Source organism: Tamandua tetradactyla, chromosome 4, assembly GCF_023851605.1.
Source record: "Tamandua tetradactyla isolate mTamTet1 chromosome 4, mTamTet1.pri, whole genome shotgun sequence".
In the NCBI taxonomy this organism is placed as follows: Eukaryota; Metazoa; Chordata; class Mammalia; order Pilosa; family Myrmecophagidae; genus Tamandua; species Tamandua tetradactyla.
Genome location: NC_135330.1, coordinates 114,136,905 through 114,153,545, shown reverse-complemented (window position 1 = coordinate 114,153,545; position 16,641 = coordinate 114,136,905).

Below are 16,641 nucleotides of genomic sequence, written 5' to 3'. Positions count from 1 at the left end.
ATTTTAATTTTATTCATTCAGTAGAAAACTTTGTTAAGCAAGCGTCCCCCAGGGTGTATGACCAAGAAGACGTCATGGAAGCAAATAATGACAGAAAAATACAATGAGGAGTTAATGACCACTTGAAAAAATGCTTTGGAAACATAAAAGATAAAGTGAATTAAAATAATTCATTGCACATGGTCAGAGTTTTTGGAATTCTTAGCCGTGTGCCAAGCAATTTACAAATGCTTATATGTTCAGTCCTCACAACTCCCTCATGAAGTGGTTTCATTATCCACTCTTACGAATGAGAAAATTGAGGCCTGAGGTTGGTGGGTGGCCAATGTCACACGGCTATGAAGTCATGGAGTGGGGCAGATCTGCAAAGCCATGCTTCCTTCTGACCCTTTGTACTAACAAAAAACACCAACTGAAGCAGTTGTACAATTGGGGCTTCAAACCCGTCTCTTTAAGATACCTCCAGCCAACTGTGTCAACAACCTGTAGGCCACGCGGCTGATTCATTGCCTGGCTCGGGGAATACTTAAATATTTTGCTTCTCTCTCCCTCTTCCTTTTTTTTCTTTTTTCTCAGCTAGGGTTTGTAATTCTTATTGTTCGCATAGGCTGACACCAGTCAGGCCATTTTTATACCTGCTGAGCTTGTTGTCCAATGGTTTCATGTATATATAATTACTAAATTATATTACTAAATACATATATATGTATATATATTTAACTTTAAAGATCAGATTCATTTGTACAAAACAATAAACCCCCAACGCGAAGGATGGGGATTACACTTACTCAAGACTTCTCCCAGGTATTAAGCTTACAGATGACAAATCATTTCCATAGAAGATATTTTGTACAAATTTTACATGTATTCAGAAATCCATCCCGGTTTCTGTTTTAACAGTGCAGGGAGGGGAGGAGAATGGGAAGGAACAGTTTTGGATACAGCTATTTGGAAGGAGAATAGACACTTAGAGGGCAAACTCTACCTTTTCATTATCTACAGTAAATAGCTAAAAAAACAAAAAACACCTTTCACCATTGGGTATCTTAATCTCAAAGCCCATTTCCTAGCTACTAGCCAATCCATGCCAATTATTTAAAATTTATTCACTTGGAATATCTTTTACGTCCACTGGGTAAACGATTCCTTATTGAATCATGTGTGAGCCCAGGGGCTGCCAGCACACATAAACCCGCCCCCTGCCCGGCTGGACAAGGTCTAACCTCAGATGGACGTGGATGCCAGAAAGGCTTGCAAATTACAGACCACAGTGTCATTCCTCAGCAAGCACCAATAACCTATGGTGGGAAGGGCTTCGTCCACCAAGCTGCCTGCACATAAAAGCATGCAGGGTTGAGCTATTTTGTTGCAAGAGAAACCAGGACCTTGTTAACAAGTTCTCTCCATCATTTATTCTCTCAAGAGAAGTTATTTTAAAAAACCACACACTGGTCTAAGCCAAATGATAAACCCAAACTGTGGGGCTTCACTAGAGAGAGGAGGAAACTTGTAAAACATAAAATATGAATAAACTGATCAAGGTTGTAAGAAATACTCCCAATTGAACTGTCCTGATAGATCTACCTTCATTCACTTTCTAATACTATCAGTCCTAGAGTTTACTGACCTGTAAAAGGGGTCAAAGAAGCAGGAGCAGGACTGAAGAGACAAGATTTCCAGGAGCCAACTTGCTTGAGAAAAGCAGGGATTCCTCATTTGATAGCTCCCTGGGCCGAGATATAAAGTATCTGAGAAACACAGAACAACGACAATGGGACTAAATTTTTAAAGCTTCAAGGTTTCGGGAGAATGTGGGTATACAGGATAGTCTTTAGAAAGGGCTAAATCAGGACACATAAAAGCCAGGGAATTCTCACAACTTTTAAGTGCTTCCTGCTCCAGGAAGTAACCCATTTATGTGTTTACTAGAGGGCCCAACATTTCCCCATTACCTGGTGCAAAGGAATTCATCACCTCCCAAAGCTTCTTTCCAAAACAAGTCTTTCTCTTTTATTTTGGTCACAGAGCAGTCCTATTCTCTGGCCTGCAAGATTCACTCCCACGTAACCCCTAGAGTAAAAATAAAGGAATTCCCCCCTAGGCTGGCCCCAAAAGCTCAGTACTAAATAAGAGGAGGGGCTGGCAGCCTGCTGGAGACCAAAATGATCTCAGAAACTATTTAACTTATCTTTGCGAGGATGGAAAATTTATTTAGATAATGTTTCAGAATTCATATATGCAACAAGAGGAAAGTAAGAATTAAAAAGTAGCAATTACACTCTCTTCCTTATGCCTGCCCTACTGTGCAACCAGATTTCAGACACTGAATCATTGGCATTACCATTTGTGCAGGTTTGAAAGGATTTATGTACCCTAGAAAAGCCATGTCTTAATCCTAATCCAATCTTGTGGAAGCAGTCATTTCTTTTAAACCCTATTCAGGTTGGGAACTTGATTAGATGATCGTCACAGAGATGTGACACATCCAATTGTGGGTATTAACCTTTGGTTAGAGGGAGATGTGCCTCCCCCCATTCCAGGTGGGCCTTGATTAGTTTACTGGAATCCTTTAAAAGGGGAAGCATTTGGCAACAGAGCCACATGATCCATGAGAGCCCATGCAACCAGAGACCTTTGGAGATGAGGAAGGAAAACGCCCCTAGGAGAGGTTCATGAAACAAGAAGCCTGAAGAGAAAGCTAGCAGACATCACCATGTTTGCCATGTGCCTTTCCAGTTGAGAGAAAAACCTGAACGTCATCGGCCTTTCTTAAGTGAAGTTAATCTCTTGTTGGTGCCTTAATTTGGACATTTTTATAGACTTGCTTTAACTGGGACATTTTCACAGCCTTAGGATTGTAAACTTGCAACTTAATAAATCTCCGCTTTATAAAAGCTGTTTCATGTATCACATATCGCATTCCAGCAGGTAGCTGGCACTCCTGCACCCAGCCCATGCAGTCTCTCAACCCAGCCCAGCAACCCTTGAGCTCTGTGCACATGCACATCAGCATCTGGCCCCCCAGACGCATGCAAGCACACTCTGCCATTCATGCCACGGACCCTCAGCTCTGAACAAGAGCTGACCTGCACATCCAGGCCACACCCACGCCCAGTCCAAGCAGGCACAGTCCCTGAGCTCTGTGCACGTGCACACCAGGGCCCTGTCCCCAGAGCCACATACTACATAGCCATATCCTCCCTGGAGGGCACCCACATATCCATGCATGAACCTCTTGACCCCTGCACCCACCCTACTCTGCCCTGCACACGTGCACACCCTTGCCCCCCCTCCCACAGCATGAGTGTCCTTCTCCTGCATCTGGCAGGTGCTCTCAGGCACATCTGTCCCACATAGCCTCTGCCCTGCACAAGTGGGCACCCCTACCCCACTTCACCCCTGCAAAAGACCTGTGCCAGGGCCTCACCCACCCATCATCACCCACCCCTGACACACATCTCACAACCTCCGTGACCTGTGCTCCCACATACACACTTGTGCATCTGCATCCTAGGCTCCCTGAACCATTCTCCCTGTGCAAGGACACACCCACACCCTAACTTCCCTGTGCCTTACTGCAGTGCTCTGTGCCTCACACCCTAACACCCATGACTCACATGTTTCATGTGCCCACCTGCATCCTGCCCGCATACCTGCCCTAGCTATTTGCTCAGCCTCCCCATCTGCCTCTATGTCCTCCCCACACGGCACCCTGCTCTGTACTCTGAGGTTTCCTGAGCTGCACCTCATTGCCAAGGCCCCCACACTGCGTGTCCACAGCCCCATGACCCACACCCAATGATCACAGACCACAGCGTATAGTCCTATGCTTATACCTATACTACAACCCATCACTGCACTGTTGTGCCTCTCCCAAGGCCCCACATCCTGTTACATACCCATCCTGCAAGTATAAAGCTATAGACTACAGAAGGAAATTAGCATACAAAGTAACCCTATCAAGATATTAACATACCACAAAGGCAACAGAAGATCACTAACAATATGAAGATGCAGACAGATACAGCTCAATCTAATGACCAAATTATAGCACTGGAGGAGACACAGAATTTGGAACAACTAATTAAAGATGTTCATATGATCTTACTAAATAAAGTCAGTGGGATAACTAATGACATAAAGGAGAGCAAGAAGACACTAGAAGAGCATAAAGAGGAATTTGAAAGGATAAGTAGAAAAATAACACATAGCACAGAGATTAAAGATGCTGTAGACCAAATCAAAGACATACTAAAGATACACAACAGAAGATTTGAAGAGGCAGAAGAAAGAATAAATGAACTAGAAGACAGGACAACTAATTTTGAACACACAAGAGAACAAATGACAAAAAAGATGGAAAATTTTGAATTGGAACTCAGGGAAATAATGGACAAAACAAAGCACAAAAATATAAAAAATCATTTATGCACCAAAAGGAGAAGAGAAGTGTAAAGGGCTAAAAAGATTAAAGGCAAAGAAAGAATAAATGAACTAAAAGACAGGACAATTAATTTTGAAAACACAAAAGAGCAAATGACAAAAGAGATGGAAAATTTTGAATTGGAAATCAGGGAAATAATGGACAAAACAAAGCACAAAAATATAAAAATCATTGATGTACCAAAAAGAGAAGAGAAGTGTAAAAGGCTAAGAAGATTAGTGGAGAATATAATGGGGGAAAACTTCCCAACCTTTATAAAAGACATAAAAATGCAAATCAAAGAAGCCAAATGAACTCCAAATAGAATAAATCCAAATAAGCCTACCCAAAGACACATATTAATAGTCTGTCAAATGTTGAAGAGAAGCAGAAAATCCTGAAAGCAGGAAGAGGAAAACAATCTACTATATACAAAGGAAACCACATAAAACTGAGTTCAGACTACTCAACTGGCATTATGGAGGTGAGAAGGCAGTGGTATGATATATTTAAAATCCTGAAAGAGAAAGACTTCCAGCCAAGAATTCTGTACTCAGCCAAATTGTCCTTCAAAACAGAGGGAGAGATTAAAATTTTCACAGACAAATAAAGGCTGAGAGAGTATATCACAAGAGATCAGCTCTACAAGAAATACTAAAGGGAGTTCTGCTGACCGAAAAAAAAAACAAAAGACAGGAGAGAGCGGTCTGGAGGAGGGCAAGGAATTGAAGAGTACCAAGAAGGGTAACCTAAAGGATAAAAAGAGAAAGAGGGAAAAGAACATATAGATATGACAAATAAAATCCAAAGGACAAGATGGTGGATTCAAGACATGCCTTTACAGTAATATCTTTGAATGTTAATGGACTAAGCCTACATATTAAATTATATAGATTGGCAGAATGAAATAAGAAGTATAATCCAGCTATATGCTGCTTACAAGAGACTCATCTTAGACACAAGGATACAAATAGATTGAAAGTGAAAGGTTGGAAAAAGATGTTTCACACAAGCTGTAACCAAAAGACAGCATGAGTAGCTATACTAATATCAGACAAAATAGGCTTTAAATGTAAAGACATCTTAAGAGTCAAAGAAGGGTACTATATATTAGTAAAAGGGACAGTTAACCAAGAAGAAATAACAATCATAAATGTCTGTACTCCCAATCAAGGAGCTCCAAAGGACATCAGACATTGGCAACTCTGAAGGGAGCAATAGATAGTTCAACAATAATAATAGGAGACTTCAATACACCACTCTCCTCTATAGACAGAACAACCAGACAGAGTATCAACAAGGAAATAGAGAACTTAAACAGTTTGATACATGAATTAGATCTAACAGACATATATAGATCGATACACCCCTAAAACACCAGACTATACATTCTTTTTTAGCGCTCATGGAATATTCTCCAGAATATATGATATGCTGGGGCACAAACAAGCCTTTATAAATTTAAAAACATTGTAATTATTCAAAGCATTTTCTCGGATCACAAGAATGAAGCTGGAAATAATAACCACCAAAGAACAAGAACTTTCACAAATATGTGGAGATTAAATAACACACTCTAAACCAATGAGTGGGTAAAGCAGAAATTTATTAGAAAAATCAGTAATTTCTGGAAATGAGTGAAAATGAGAATACAACATATCGGAACTTATGGGATTTGACAAAGGCTGTGCTGAGAGGGAAATTTATTGCCCTAAATGCTTATATTAAAAAAGAAGAAAGAACAAAAATTGAAGATTTATTGGCTCCCCTGGAGGAACTTGAGAAAGAACAGCAAGCTAACTCCAAAGCAAATAGATAAAGAGAAATAACAAAGATTAAAGCAGAGTTAAATGAATGGGAGAACAAAAGAACATTAGAAAGAATCAATAAAACCAAAAGTTGACTGTTTTGAGAAAATCAGTAAAATTGATGGGCCACTAGCAAGGCTGACAAAGAAATAAGAGAGAGGTTGAAGATTAAAAAAAATCAGAAATGAGAGAGGGGTGGTTACCACAACCCTGAAGAAATTAAAAATAAAAATCACAACAGGATTCTATGAGCAACTATATGCCTACCAACTAGACAGCTTAGATGAAATGGACAAATTCCTGAAAACACAAGAATAAGCTGTACTGACTCAAGAAGAAGTAGAATATCTCAGCAAACCAATGACAAGTAAAGATAGTCTATCGGTCATCAAAAATCTTCCTACAGAGAAAAGCCCAGGGCCAGACATCTTCACAGGGGAATTTTATCCAGTATTCCAAAAAGAACTAACACCAATCCTACTCAAAAATTTCAAAACAATTGAGGAAAAAAAGAACAGTACCTAACTCATTTTATGAAGCTGACATCACTTTAATATCAAAACTGGGTAAAGATGTTACCAGAAAGGAAAACTACAGACCAATCTCCTTAATGAACATAGATGCAAACATTCTCAACAAATATTAGCAAATCAAATCCAACACCACATTAAAAGAATTATACACCACGATCAAGTGGGGTTCATACCAGGAATGCAAGGATGGTTCAACAGAAGAAAATCAGTTAATGTAATACAGTGCATTAACAAATTGAAAGCGAAAAATCATATGATCATCTCGATTGATGCTAAAAAAGCATTCACAAAATTCAACATCCTTTTCTGATAAAACACTTCAAAAGGTGGGAATCAAAGGTAACTTTCTTAGCATGATAAAAGGCATATTTGAAAACCCCATAGCCAGCATTGTACTCAATGGTGAGAGGCTGAAAGCTTTCACCCTAAAATCAGAAATGAGACAAGGATGCACTCTGTCACCACTATTATTCAAAATTGTAGTAGAAGTTCTAATGAAAGCAATCAGGCAGGGAAAAAAATAAATAAAAGACATCCAAATTGGAAAGGAAGAAGTAAAACTTTCATTATTTGCAGATGACATGATACCATACTTGAAAATCCTGAGAAATCTGCAACAAAGTTACTTGAGCTAATAAACAAATTCAGCAAGGTGGTAGGTTATGAAGTTAATGTGCAAAAATCAATAATATCACTCTACACAATTGACCTAACCGAGGAGTCAATAAGGAAAAAAATTCCATTCCAAATAGCGACTAAAAGAATCATGTATCTAGGAATGAACTTAACTACGGATTTAAAGAACTTGAACACAGAGAACTACATAACATTGCTAAAAAGAAATCAAAGAAGATCTAAATAGGTGGAAAGACATTCCAAGCTAAAGGATAGGAAGGTTAAATGTAGTTAAGATGCCAATTTTATACAAATTGATCTACAGATTCAATGCAATACCAGTAAAATTCCATCAACTTTGAAGACTTGGAAAAGCTAGTTACCAAATTCATGTGGAAGAGAAAGAAATTCTGAATAGTTAAAAGCATTCTAAAAAAGAAGAATGAAGTGGGAGGATTAACACTCCCTGATTTTAAAACTTATTATAAAGTCACAGTGGTCGAAACAGCATGGTTTCTGGCACAAAGAAAGAAGTATTGACCAGTGGAATCAAACTTAGAGTGCAGAAGTAGACCACCAAATCTATGGTCAACTGATCTTCAACAAGGCCCCCAAATCTACTAAAGTGGTACAAAGTATTCTTTTCAATGAATGGGCATGGATAGCAATAGCCTGAAGAATGAAAGAGGACCTTTATCTTACACCCTATACAAAAATTAACCCAAATTGGATCAAATGCACAATTATAAGAACCAGTACCATAAAGCTCCCAGAAGAAAATGTGAGAAAACATCTTCAAGATCTAGTAATAGGGGCTGGCAACGGTGGCTCAGCAGGCAGGAATGCTTGCCTGTGATGCCAGAGGACCCAGGTTCAATTTCCGGTGCCTACCCATGTAAAAAAATAAAATAATAAAATAAAAAAAAAGGTCTAGTAATAGGAAGTAGCTTCCTAAACTTTACACCCAAATCACAAGCAGCAAATAAAAGATAGATAAATGGGACCTCCTCAAAATCAAATGCTTTTGTGCCTCAAAAGACTATTAAAAAGGTGAAGAGGCAGCCAACTCAATGGGAGAAAATATTTGGAAATCACACATCAGATAAAGGTTTGATATCCTGTATCCATAAAGAAATCATACAACTCAATAACAAAAGGACAAGCAAACTAACTATAAAGCTGGCTAAAGATATTAATACACATTTTTCTGAAGAGCAAATACAAATAGCTAAAAAGCACATGAAAAGATGCTCATTCCCATTGGCTATAAGAGAAATGCAGATCAAGACTACAATGAGCTACCACTTCGCATCTATAAAAATGGCTGCTTTTAAACAGGAAACTACAAATGTTGGAGAGATGTGGAGAAATTGGGACACTTATGCCCTGCTGGTGAGAATGTATAATGGTGCAGCCACTATGGAAGACAGTCTGGCACCTCCTCAGGAAACTAAATATCAATTTGCCCTGTGACCCAGCAATGGCACTACTTGGTATATACCCAAAAGAGCAAAAAACAGTGACACAAACAGAGATTTGCACACCAATGTTCATAGCACTATTATTCACAATCACCAAAAGATGGAAACAATCCAAGTGCTCATCAACAAATGAGTGGATTAACAAAATGTGGTATATACACATGATGTGATATTATGCAGCAGTTAGACACACACACACAAAAAAAGCAGTGTGAGGTGACAATTTGAGAAGATGGCTCCAGTCGATACTGGGGTCCTGAGCTGCCATGGGGCAGTGGGAAGGATGGAACGGTCAATCGTTGGTGCCTTATACACATGGTCCTCATTACTGGGCCAACTGGTTGAAACATCTCCTTCCACACCATGTGTTTCATCAGCCTAGCTGACTAGTTTGGGAGCACAGGTGCTTCTTCCACCAGTTCCCCTCATCCTCAGCCAGGAAGTCTGGTAGGAAGATGGTCTTCCTCATCCTATTCTTCTTTTGTACTGAGGCTATCACATTGGGAGAAGAAGAGAAAATGCAAATGCTTTATGTATAGTTGCCTTATCTCTTCAGATTTAATGTAATTTTCTTGCAAGCGTGGTCTTTGTTTTTCAATGTTTTCTCTTATGCTCTTGTGACATCAAACGAGACGTTTGTTAGTTGGTTGCTTGATTTGCCATTTTCATGCTTATAGTTCTAGATCAAAACCAAACCATGATCAATAGCATTTATGACATATTTTAGGAAATGAAAAAAAATCAAGCAAATATGGAACAGTTTCGGTGGTCTCTCAAGAGATGCTTTGGACTGCTTTCCAGCAGGACAATATCTGGAGCCTGTCATTTAAGTCCTTCATTTCCAATTGGGGAAATGCAGGTTTGGGCCCAGGATTCTGATATCAAAGGAGAGAGAAATGGGCTGTTACTGATGCAGGATGTTTCAGCAACACTGGGACCACAGCCTTAAACACGTGTCTGCCAGCAGTTTCATTTCAGAGATGTGGATACATATTTACATATTTTAAATAGCAAATAAAAAACAACAAAACAGGAAACCACTTAAAAGTTGACAATGGAAAATTGTATTGACAAATTATGATGATCTATCTATACAATGGAATGCTAGATTAAAAACTTCATTTTGCAAAAAAATGTCCAATGACATGGAAAAATATTGACCATATATTTTAATATCCTTACAATGGAATATTTCAAACATATGTAACATGGAGAGACCATCCTAACAAACCCATCATCCACCTTTGACAATTATTTACCCACAGCCAATCTTATTTCATTCCACCATCACACCTATTTCCTTACTTCCTTCTCTCTCCCTCCCCACTGGAGCAAATCCAGGAGCTCTTATCAGGGCAGTCATAAATATTCCAGCCTCTATCTCTAAGAGATAAGGATCTTTTAAAGTACAAAAACCTCAACACCGTGAATGCACCTAGAAAAATTGAAAATAATGCCTTAATATCACTATCTACCTAGGCATGTTTACATTTCTTTGCTGGTCTCATAATGTTCTACTTTTTTGTTGCTATTAATTGCTCAAATTAAGATCCAACATGGCCAATAACTTTGGTTGATAGGTTTTATGTATATTTGCCTTATCTAAGTTTCTCTTAGTTTTTAGGTTCAGATCCCCCCCTTTTTTTCTTTCTATTGCAATTATTTGTTGAAGAAACTAGGTCATATGTTCTGCAGAGTTTCTCACTTAGACTTTGCTAATTACATAGCCATGATATTTTAGACATGTTGTTTTGTGCTCTGTATTTCCTTGACTTGATATTAGACCTTTGACACAACTGCACTCTAGGGGGTCTTGCTCACTTTCACCAGAAGACAGATTCTCCAGTTATTTATATATTCATAGGTGGGGGAAAACATTACAAATGGCGGTCTAAAAAAATCAATTTAACAAGATTGACTGCCATTTTGGAACAATTTCTGTGCCAGACAATGTGCTAAGCCCTCGACATTTGCTGTATTAGTTGATCCTTACAGTAGCCCTTCAATGTCAGTGTTTTTGGTTTTCCTTTTTTTGTTTTTGTCTGTTTTGGGGGGGTTGCATGGTCCGGGAATCAGTGTTAGGGTTTTGTTGCCATTTATGGACAGGAGACTAATTCAAAGAAACTCAGACACCAACCTCCAGGATGCACAGCGAGGAAATGGCAGCGTTGGGATTCAGAGCAGTTGTCTAACTCAGCTCACACCTGCCCGGAGTCCTGAGCCACATCTGTACCACACATCTGATCACTGAGAGTGGGGGGTGACATCCACTACAACTGGGGTGATGGTCCAAATGACCTTGCCCAATCCAGACAAGAAAGCAGATAATGGAGAGAGAGTTCTCCCAGTGACAAAATGAGGAACACTTGGCTGGGGTACCTGCTGTCAGAGGTCCTGACCCTGACTTCCACTAGCAGCTATCTGGGTCTGCCAGTTAACAATGACCAGACCAGTGGTTTCTCTTTGATCAACTTGGAAAATCACTACAGCCTTCTCTTTCACAGATTCCCTGCCTCTTCCTCTCCCTCCTCTGTGTCCCTCTAACAACCCTACACTTCATGTCTGCCTTCACAGCTGTTTGGTTCTATTTTCATTTATTTTGTATCAACTTCCTTTTCCAATTCAGAATTAAGGAGCAGTGAATGACTCCGCAAGTAAAATCATTGCCCTCCCCACTACATGGGACATGACATCCAGGGGTGAAAGTCTCCCTGGCGGCGTGGGAAATGTCTCCCAGGATGAGTCCAGCCCTGGCACTGTGGGATCAATAATTCCATCTTGACAAAAAGGGGGAAAGAAGTGTAGCTAATAAAGTATCAGTGGCAGAGAGAGTTCAAATAGAGTCAAGAGCTACTCTGGAGGTCACTCTTATGCACGCTTCAGTTAAACATTGCTACCTATGATAAGCTGCATACCAAAACCTTTTCTGCCAATCCTAAAGAATACTTAGAGCAATATATAAGATTCTACAATGGTTCCATGCACTAGGGTACTTTCCAGAAGTCCATGGCCTCCAGATGGGTCCTGGACCAGATAAGTCCTGAAACCTAGAGGGGCCAACCTCTCCAGAACATCAGCTAGTTCCATCTCCCTACCCCATATTATTGACAGACCTTTCCCACATGACAAAGTTAGAATGGGCATAGCACAAATACCCCTAAAGAGTGGGATAGAAAGATCAAAGGTGAAGGTGGAGTTATACAGAGAATGTAGGATTTAACAAACAAGTATGATTGCTGAATCCTTACATTGATATTTCTTTTAATCTCCAGTATCTTAGAGCAGCCAGAAGTAAAAACCTAAACTTGTGGAATTGTAAACCATACCAAACTCTGAAATCTATTCTATAACTAATTGTTGTGAGATGCTTTGAAATTTATTGCTTTTTTATGTAGATGTTATTTTCCACACACACAAAGTTGATTTTGATGGTAAAACAATATTCCTTCTAGGGTGGTGTGATGGTGGCTCAGTGGCAAAATTCTCGCGTACCATGCTGGAGACCCAAGTTCGGTTCCCGGTGCCCGCTCATGCAAAAAAATATATACATATAAATATATATTCCTTCTCGCCTCCAATGTTCTGGAGCAGCTATAAGGATAATCTGAGATGATAGTATGGTATCCCATGACAAACTCTGGGATCAGTCCTGCAACTACTTATTGACGAGTGCTTTGAAAACTATTGCCTTCTTCCTTCTTTGCTTTGTATATATATTATATTACACAATAAAAAAAAAGAAGAAGAGAAAGAAACAGTGAGTGGATGGCAATAGAGCAGAGAGTTATAAGAACAGGCTTTGGATTAGAACAGACTTGGGTTGGAATCCCCGCTCTGTGCCTTTAACTGGGTGACCTTAAGTGGGGACATTATTTCCTCCAGGTCTTGGTTTCCCAGTCTTTAAAATGGGACCAATTATATTACCTACCTCCAGGGTGGCTTGAATAGCAAATGAGGTGAGTCATAAAACACACCTGGCTGGGCCTAAAATTGAATAACGTTGATTTGAAATATTAGCCTTGAAATTGCTTGAAAAAAATATTCTTTCGTTTCATTCATCCATTGCTTCTTTTCAAGCAATGGAGGTCAGTATTCTGCAGCAATCCCTGCCTAGACAAGGCATGAAATCCATGGCTGAGAAGAAGGTTCCACGATTCCAGAGTGACCTTGTCACCACCAGCGCTTGACCAGAAAACTTCAGCCACTCCTGTCTTCCCATACTGGCCCCCCACATCTTGTTTACTACTTTTTCCCAGTGACTTTTAGCTATTTTATCATTCCATCAGCTCTTTACAAATGGAGCTGACCTTGGAAGTTATAATCCAGGCACAGTTAGCTAAATAGCAGTGAGAGCCAAGAGCCAGTTCCCTCTGGTTTCCTCCTGAAATCGCTGACCACTAGTTTTGCCTAGCAGTGGGAAATTTCACGTCCAGTTAGCATATTAAGCTTTAGCTCATTATGTCAGTGCCTGTCAGGGTCAGCTCTCTCACTATCCAGTGGGAAAAAAAAAAGCATTATTTTTAGGATCAGCCGGTTATGTAGGTTTTAACTTAGTTGCTAGACACCCAGCATGTGGCAGTCGGGGTGAGGCGAACATTGCCTTTTCCGTTACCTGGACCATCACACTGACCCAGCCCACATCGGTGTCATCCAGCTTCTTTGCCCCCTGCAGGTTCTTTTGCTGGTTGGCCTGATCAATGGCCTTGATTGATGCCAACATGGCCTTGTTTTCAGTCTTCTCCAGGGAGGATTCCATGGGCTTGGATGTCTCCTCTGAAGGTTTCTTCTCTAAGTGTTCCTAAACACTGAAATGCCTGGGATGGGTGTCCTGGGCTGTGGGCAGCCTCTGGCTGTCTTCCTGAGAGTGTGCACCCTTTCAGTGTGGCGTTGTTCAAGTCTAGTGTGATGTGGTTGGTGGGACAGAGAAGCTGATGTGGAGAGAGAACCTGCAGCTCCCGCTTCATTTCCTCTGCTTTTGCTTGCGAAGGGTCTGAAGTTATATGCTGGAAGTAACCAGTTCCAGAAAAGAGAACCATGTTGTTTAATGTACCTATCCAATGCCCTACATGTGCCAACACATCTGGTAACCTTTGCTATTCATAGCTTGGTGAGTTAAAGTAAGATTTGGCAGGTCACTAGATGGCTTTCTTTCCTGGGTGGTTTTCCTTTATTTTAGCTTCTGTTTCTGTGTTTTATCGACTCAAAGAGAGCAACAATTTTCTTTTTTTGGTTGGCGGGGGGAGCATGGTCTGAGAATTGAACCCAGGTCTCCTGCATGGAAGGCAAGCATTCTTCCACTGAACCACCCACGTACCCCTACAATTTATTTTTTGATTGGGCATCTTAAGGGTTGTCTTCCAAGTAAAATGTTAAAATGAAAGCAGAAGTCACGAAGAAATAATATTTTTTACTATGAAAATAATTTGCAGGAAATTTGCATTCAGTTATGTGTTTTTATTTCACCAGAACTGCCCTATGCAGTTTTTTCTTGGTGAAGCAATGAGTAGAGTACTGGCAGTTTTGACTTTGATTTACTTATGTCAATAACAATATTTCAGGCATACCAAGTTCTCAGTCCAAAATTCCCCAAGCACATGGCACTAACTGCCCTGCAGAATAAAATAAATCCTTTGTTTCCCCATTTGGGAAATTTAGATGGGGAAAGTGAGAAAAATTTCTCTGGTTATTGAGCCAGTTCAGTTGAGAAATAGAATGGAGAAACTAAAAAATAAGTAGCTCCAACTTACAGTGCTCAGAGTAAAAGCAGAATTTTTTAAAATTGTATTTTTATATGTCTAGAATTTCTGGAAATGAACTGTGATCCAAATTTTACTCTTGTTTGGTCAATATGGTCTTTAACTGAAGATCTCACTTTTAAAGATACAGATTCATACATTGATATGGTGTCTGAATCTCCTGTCATTGCCCATAGATTCTCCTGTTATCCTTGCATAGTCCTGCGTGTTATTCAAATAAAGGGGGAAGGGAACCCACAGATTTTATGTACTACTATGTGCCAGGTAAGTTCCACCAAACATTCATAAACATGAACCTAATTGAGTCCTCCCTATCACCCTAGAAGGCAGGTACTCTTATTCTTATTTTATGTAAAGATTACTGGAACTCAGAGAAATTAAATAACTTGTTCAAGATAACCCAACTAGTAAGGCAGGGGAGATTGGATTTTGATTCCAGGCTTTTCTGACTCCAAAGTTCATGTGTTTTCTACAAATAAGGCTGAGTTAAATATATATATTATAACCCATATCCCTTACTTGAATATTCCCCCAGAGAAGGGAGCACTCAGACCCAATGGACTGACTATATCTAAAGGTCAAGTAAATATATGGTCCCTCTGAAAAGTTGGCTTTTTTACATAGGGGATGCAAAAAACAGCCTGGAGCCTTTTTGAAAACCAATTTCAACTATCTGTCACATGCCAGAGAATAGGTTTTGATAACTATCTCTAAATATTGACAGCAAATAATACTGCTTGATTCAGGAATTTCTACTTCTTAAGCACTACTTCTTAACATTTCTGAATGTTTCTATATTATCCTTACCTCTGATAAAAGTATTATGGTGTCACTGCTCCCATTCTACAAGTAAAAACAAAAATAAACACAATTAAATAAGTTATCAAAAACATAAGTGATTTGGCTACATTCACAAAATAAACTGTTGAAAAGCAGTCTGGTACCAGAATCCAAATTTCCTAATTCTGTGTCCCCTACACTTTTTTTTGGACAGTACTGCCACTTTCTAGCTCATGATATGAATTCAGATGGTATGTGAAGGGACTTCATGTTTTGAAAATATAATCTGCCATACAGTTTAATCATTAGAGCAGAAAATAGTTATTTTCTTTCTTGCCATAGATGGGTATTATTCACATTCAAATGTTTAGATGGGATCGATTTGGGGACCCCATTGCCTATTTAAATTTGCTTTTATTTTTCCCAGTGGTTTCCCTGCTAGTTTTTATGTCCCTATTGACTTTGTATAGTTTGTTCCAATGGGGACTGTGGTAGTTTGAAGCTGTTATGTACCACCAGAAAAGGTCATGTTCTTTTAACTCTTTCCTGTGGGTACAGACCCAGTGTAGATGGCATCTTTTTGTTAAGTTATTTCAACTGAGATCTGACACACCTTATTCGGGGTGGGTCTTGATTCTCTTGCTGGAGTCCTTTAGGAGAGGATAAAACACATACAGAAGCTAAGCGTTGAAATTCAGAGACACTCATGGAGAAAAGCCCCAGAGAAGTTAAGAGAAGCCCCATGGAAGCTCAGAGAGGAAGCCACTGTAACCAGAAGCTGTAAGCCATGAAATCCAGGAGCTAAGGACTAGCATAAGCCAACCATGTGCCTTCCCATGTGACAGAGGTGTCCATATGCCAACAGCCTCCTCAGAGGCCAGGTTTCATCCTGGTGATACCTTGAGTTGGACAGTTTCACAGCCTCAGAACCGTAAATTTGGAAGCTAATAAATCCCCATTGTTAAAAGCCAGTCTGTTTCTGGTATGTTGCAATTCTGGCAGCTTTAGCAAACCAAAACTGGTACTTCTGAGCTGGAGTCATTAAGCTGGACATGAAGATATGGATGCAACACAGAGCAATGGTTCGTAGGCTTTAGGTAGCAGGGAAAAAGCCCAGGATATGTCCAGAACATCTTCACAGACAGCTGCACTCATGGCAGAATCTGGGAACAGTGCCTGGGGGCACTCAATAATTGAAATGGCTAGATTGCTCCTCAACAAAGGAGCAAACAAAAGAAGGGAAAA